Source organism: Mya arenaria, chromosome 9 (assembly GCF_026914265.1).
Source record: "Mya arenaria isolate MELC-2E11 chromosome 9, ASM2691426v1".
In the NCBI taxonomy this organism is placed as follows: domain Eukaryota; kingdom Metazoa; phylum Mollusca; class Bivalvia; order Myida; family Myidae; genus Mya; species Mya arenaria.
In genome coordinates this window covers 27,963,041-27,970,025 of record NC_069130.1, presented here as the reverse complement: position 1 = coordinate 27,970,025, position 6,985 = coordinate 27,963,041, and positions in this window count along the sequence as shown.

Below are 6,985 nucleotides of genomic sequence, written 5' to 3'. Positions count from 1 at the left end.
ATGATTATGAAAAAGTGTAGAAATCTAACTGCTATGCGATTTGGGTCAAAAGAAACGCGTCAGTTAGAAACTAGCAATATATGTCTGAAGATCTCAGCAAGTTGATACCAAATTCTGCAAAAACAGTGATATCTTGCCACCGACTTGTAAAGTATGCCTATATGAGCAAAAAAGTAATCTTAATAATTATTACAATACGCCTCAAAAAAAGTCATACGTTTGGAATCGTTCCAAATTATCCAAATAAATATGTATTTCTTGTAGCACCATAACTTATGACAAAATTCTAATTACCATTACTTATTTGATATATATTCTAGCATGGCAAATACTACTTTTACTAACCTATTAGGCTGAGGTTAATATTCATTTAATGTTTAGGTGATTATCATCACCATCCTTTAATACCATGAGTGTCTCCACATTTCATCAGAACATTGCATCTACATAAAATATATTATATTATAATTTATATATATGGGATTACACAAAATGTAATGAACCATATGCCAAATTATGTTTTATCAAACACAATACCTTTTGGGCACCATGCTATTTAACCATCTGATAACAAGTACAAGTTTCCCAAAGGATGCACCCATGTAACCCAAAGGTCGGATTTGTTTAAATATTCCGTAGACGATTTACAATCTTTTTCTAGAAAGGTCACGGTTGCTCTACTGCTCTACACACGACAATTTCACATATACCATGTTGAAAGTTGATGGGGGTCGACACCCTGGTTTCCTTTTACAGTTGCCTGAACTTACAAAATAGTGACCTGCACCTACTAATTGTGGTCCGCGTATCCACAAAATAGTACTAGCACCCACTGGCCGATGCCCTAGTAGACGCACGAGACGTACCTGTCCTGAATTGAACATAATGTGACATCCACCATGACTTTATGCCCTAGTGGGTTCATAAAAGGAACAAACAGAGCAAATTCAGCTGTTCATATAGTGCCATCCGCATACAAATTGTCACCCTAGTACGCACAAAATATGAACATGATATTCGTGAACTGATTGTTTATTGACCTCCGCCTACTGGGCATCACCCTGTTACGCACATGCTAGCGTTAAATGGAATAAGAATTAATATGAACCAACTGGTCTAAGGCCGGACATACATTGACATCCAGGTACTGGTTGATGGGCAGACACCTGATAGAGACAAATTTGTTTCAAAATGGGTTTATTGTGACGTCCGCCATTCCTCGTCGCACTATTATGCACATAATTGAGTCAAACGGTAACATATATTGACATCTGTCAACTGGTTGTCATCAAAGTAAACACATAATAAGAACCTACCGTACATGAACTTAATTTTATTGACCTCCGGCTGTTGTCCAAGTTAACACATATAACACATATAAGGATATAACAGTCATGAAGTGAACAAGTTATGACCTCCACGTACTGGGTTTTGTCCTATTAAACAAATGATATCCATTTGCTATTGGTTTTGGCCCTGGTAGTCTCATGATAACGACATACTAAGCATGAGCCAAAAACAGAGTGATATCAGCCTACTGACATCGCCTACTATTTATCTGCCTTGTCGGCATATAATAGGGACCTACTGAGCCATATCGGAACACATGGTGACCTCCACCAATTGGTTGTAATCCTACCAGCTGCATTGTAGGGACAAACTAGACATACTGTAATCATATAGTGAACTGCGCCTACTGCTTGTCGCCATAGTAGGCGAAAGAAAACGACATACTAGTCCTGTCTCAAATAAGTGACCTCCGCCTACTGGTTGTTGCACTAACTGGCACAAAATAGGAAAATACTTCGATTAAAGAAAACAAAAAGCTGAGACTTTCGCAAACCGGTTTTCATCTTCGTAGACGCAAAATAGCGACCAAATAGATATGATAGTGATCGCCCCTACTGTTTTTTCAATAGAAAGCAAATAATAGGGACGGACTATTTCGAGACTATAAGGCAAATTATAGAAACATCATAGACGTGAAATGTTCATTATGACCTGCTTGTGGTTCTTGCACTAATAAGCACCCAAAAGGGCTAAGCGGAACAAGAATGACCTCCTGCTACTGGTTATCGCTCTTGCCATAGAAGGGATATTTTAGGGACATTATTGGTTTGAACTAAACACACAGTGACATTTGCCAACTGGTTATATCCCTAGGACGAACAAAACAGGGACATATCGGAGCTGAACTTAACATAAAGCGATCTCTGTCTATTGGCTGCCACACTTGAAGGCACGAAAGAGCGACATACACGCCCTGAACCGAACTGGACATAGTTAGTTTTGCCTACATTGCGTTGCACTAGTAAGCACTAAAAACGATATACAAGCTGCACACATACTTCTGCATAAAACATTTCAACATAACTTCTTTGGTTTAGTATAGCATGACACGTACTACTGTTACTGACCACAGATTTCCTTAACAATACTTTTAGGCAGAGGTTAAATATTCATGTCATGTCTAGGAAGTTAAATATCAGATATACCTTTATGTCCAGTTATATAAAAATGCATTTACAAAGCATTAGAACCATGAATTTACAACGACAAACATATAAAACACAATAAAAATAAGAAATGCGATAACAATACATGTAAAAACTCGTATGCAAAACTACATTCTTTTTGAACACAAAACTTACTTTCGGAAAACAGAAGATTTGACCATCTGGTAACATCATTTCATGTCTTTCAAAGGTTGAAACAATATTACCAAAAGATCGGATTTGTTTATAATATATTTTAGACATTATACAAAAATCACATAAATAACCAGCCTATGCTGAACACAAACTGATCTCCCTACTGGTTGATACCCGAGATGGCATATATCTTAAACCGCAGCATACTACGTGTCGCCCGAGTAGGAACATAATAGCGGCATTCTATCCCTGAATAGAAGACCAAAAGACCTCAGCCAACTAGTTGTCGAAATTTTGGGATCATAAAAGGGACATTTCAGTCTTGGGACAAAACATGTAGGAGTCTTTACCTGAAAAAACATTCCCTGAGCCTGAGGAGAGTATATAATGACCTCATACTTCTGATTGTTGCCATAGTTTACTCATTATAGAGAGTTACTAGACGTGAATTGGGCATAAAGTGACATCAAACTACTGGTTATCGCACTAATAGACACATAATTGTGACGTACTTGACCTAAAGTGAATATGCAGTGACCTCCGCATGTCCTAGTACCCTAGTGGGCATAAATAAGGTCATCATTCAAGCTCAAACATAAGCAGGCCATACTGCTTAATACGCAAGTATCTTTATCATTGAAACATACTGGGCCTGAGTAAACGTATAATAGCTTGCACGTACCGATTGTCGCCCTCATGTGCACATTTAGTGAATCAGCCTACTGGTAGTCTCTCTGTTCGGCACAAATAAAGACATACCAGACCTGATTTTATCGCATAAATTTGACCGCCGCCTTCTGGTTGTCGTCCTAGTTTACACATATAGTAACCTCCGCCAGCTGGTAGTCAACCCAATAGACACATGTTATGAACGTATGAAGCTTGACGTGAACCTTTGAAGTTCATCGCCTGCTTGTTGTCGACCTAATACTACTAGGCAAATAACAGGGACCATACTAGTCATGAGTTTAACACATAGTTACCTCAACAAACTAATTGTCGACCTTTTAGATACAGACTAGGGACGAGACCTCATGTGAACTAAGTTATGTGTTATTTACATTTTGTTTCGAAATTATATACCAATTGAATGGATTACATGTAACTTCGAATTATTTTTTTAGCCACGTACCAAATAAGACGTTTTTAATCATATATACAGTCGAACCCCGTTGGCATGACATTTTTATTAACAGATGTAGAGCAACATTAAGGAAATACTAAAAAAAGCTTGTTAATAATGTCAAACGTATTTTGACAAATACAACCTTTGGGTAACATCTTTGCGACCTTTGGGAGACATTGCAAATTTTCATCAGAAGGTCATTTCTTCTTCTCGCTAATAGTCAATGCGCGTTTAATAATAATATATTATTGCTAACGTATATTTATGTAACATGTTTATTATCCCAGTTGTTATTTGATAAATATATTTGAGTTTTGTTTTGTTTTTGAACCAACGTTCTGATGAAGTGGCTACACGCGTTTTGATTCGGACGGAGAATTGATTTTTGCTTTTTTAATTTGCTAGATATCACACCTTATTAATTCTTTACTTAGGACTTTTAAATAAGGCATCGTTTATTGTTACAAACAAATATGAATAGCATGGTACTTCAAATTAAATTTCTTTGACGCGTACCAAATAAGACGTTTATATATATATATATATATATACAATCGAAACCCGTTGTCTCGATATATCAGGGACTGGCCATAATACTTCGAGCCTCGCGAATATTGCGCCAAGCGATATTGCGTATTGTATGTGTATATTTATACGTTAAAAAAGACTTGTTATCCTCGTTTGTTGTTTGCTACGTTATCTCCTAAAGACCTATTATTACCGTGTGCATATCGTACAGTTCACAATATGACAAATTTGATCATATGAAATAATTGGATATTTTTTTAAATTTATTTACGCAATAAAATTATATAAACCCATCCATAGAAAACATAAACAACTAATCTTGATACTAAGTTAGTAGGAATGCGTGTGAATAGCTTAGGTTGTACCGAGTCCTCTCAAGATTGCTCAACATTTGACAGTTGTATTAATTCTTCCATTTGGAGAAACCTTCAGCGCAATAATTTTATCTGAAGACGCCTGATTAAAACACAATCAGATTTATACCTGTACTGACATTACTATTAAAACGCACAATAGATGAGGTTGGACATACATAAATGTGACATAATGCAAATGTTACGAAAGTTGAATTGGAGATGTTAATCCAACGTGTTTATGATCAATGCATACTTTGGTGGTTTCAAAATGTTAATAATAGTAAAAAGCTAGAAACGTATGTACTTATGAAAATAAGTGTTGTATGTGAGCCCAATCTTAACTATATTAATATAATCAAACATATAATAGCATGTATCAATCTATTAAACTTAAACAGTGGGCGATTTGTTAAACACAAAATCCTCGTGCACGTTCTTATCAATGAGATATTTATGTCAAATTTGGTCTTATACATGTATTCAACAATATTCAACCCCTATATTTTCATCAGGCATGTTTTTTACAAACTTAGATAATTGTGTAAATGGAAAAGTTAATGATAACTAAGATTTATCTGGTTCATTTTTTAGATATTTAACAACATAATTTTCTTATGATTAATATTTACATTTGTGTTTGTATATACATTACTTGTTCACCGTCTTTAAATTGTATTATGTTTAATAGCAATGACATTTTTATGTTTATGCTAATAAAACTTAAACTTGACTCTGACATACTTTAAACGTCTGTATTCGTACCAGCTAAAGACAGAAATTAAAGTTAAAGCATGTTTGTTCAAACTGTTAAACCATTTAAATATGATAATGATTATAATACCAATCAAGCAAAATTAATCGATCAGCGCCTCGGCTTAGTCAAGCAAACAAATCAAGGTGTGAAAACTGACATCGAGTAATACAAACAAAACAAAATGTTAAATGTTAACTAGAGACCGCAAAATGACATCGAGCGTTGAGAAATATTTAACCTCAAAATACCAAGCTAACCGATCGAATTTTATATGAACATATTGAAAAAAGAAACACGTTAAACCTTGTTTGAGCCAACGAGGATATCGAACCTTGCGATACCGAGACACCGTGTTTCGACTGTAATCGAATATGAATTCATTGGCATCAGTGGCCGATCTGCCGAGATGAAAACCTATCATATTTATCATTTTGTCACTTCCGATTGCACTTAAGTTTGGGTCGCAATTTTTACACCTTACTTAATATATTGTTTAACGCTATGCGTCTATAATTTTTATATTCACTCGCGTTACCACGCGCCAAGAAGGCAAGTATCTTAAACCATAGCATATTGGTTGTCGCCAGAGTAGGAACATAATAGCGACATTCTATGCCTGAATAGAAGACAGGGAGACCTCAGCCAACTGGTTGTCGAAATTTTGGAATCATAAAAAGACATTTTCAGTCTTGAACAAAACTTGTACGAGTCTTTACCTTAAAAAACCTTAATAAACAGTGGTCTTCACCATGTCACGGCGCCGTATTAAAACACCCTGAGTCTGAGCAGAGTATATAATGACCTCATACTTCTGAGTATTGCCATAGTTTACTCATTATAGGGAGTAACTAGACGTGAACTGGGCATAAAGTGACCTCAGACTACTTGTTTTCGCACTAGTAGAAACATAATTGAGACGTCCTTGACCTAAAGTGATTATGCAGTGACCTCCGCATGACCTAGTGCCCTAGCGGGCATTAATAAGGTCATCAACCAGGCTCAAATGTCGCAGGCTATCTTTATTATTGGAACATACTGGGCCTGAGTAAACGTATAATGGCCTGTACGTACCGATTGTCGCCCTCATGTGCACATTTAGTGAATCAGCCTACTGGTAGTCTCTCTGTTCGGCACAAATAAAGACATACCAGACCTGATTTGATCGCATAAATATTGACCGCCGCCTACTGGTTGTCGCCCAGGTAGGGATTCAATAAGGACATATGATGAGTCCTGAACTGAACAAAGAATGATATCCGCCTAATTTTACCGTTCTAGAAGACACAGTATATGAATATACTTGGCTTGAACTAAACAAATTGTTGAGAAGAAATATAGTTGGAACATACTAGGTTGAACTGATCATACAGTGTCATCCTGGTTATGCCTGACGCCCTTGCATATGCATAAAAGAGACTTACTAGTCCTAAACTGAATGTATAGTGACTTCCGGCATGACCTTGGACCATAGCTTATACTCATTCGGAGCTCCTCGGACAATTTTTTTCAAAAACAACCTCGGATGTATTTGGACGGTTTACATACTAAACAAAAAAGGTACGTTTACGTC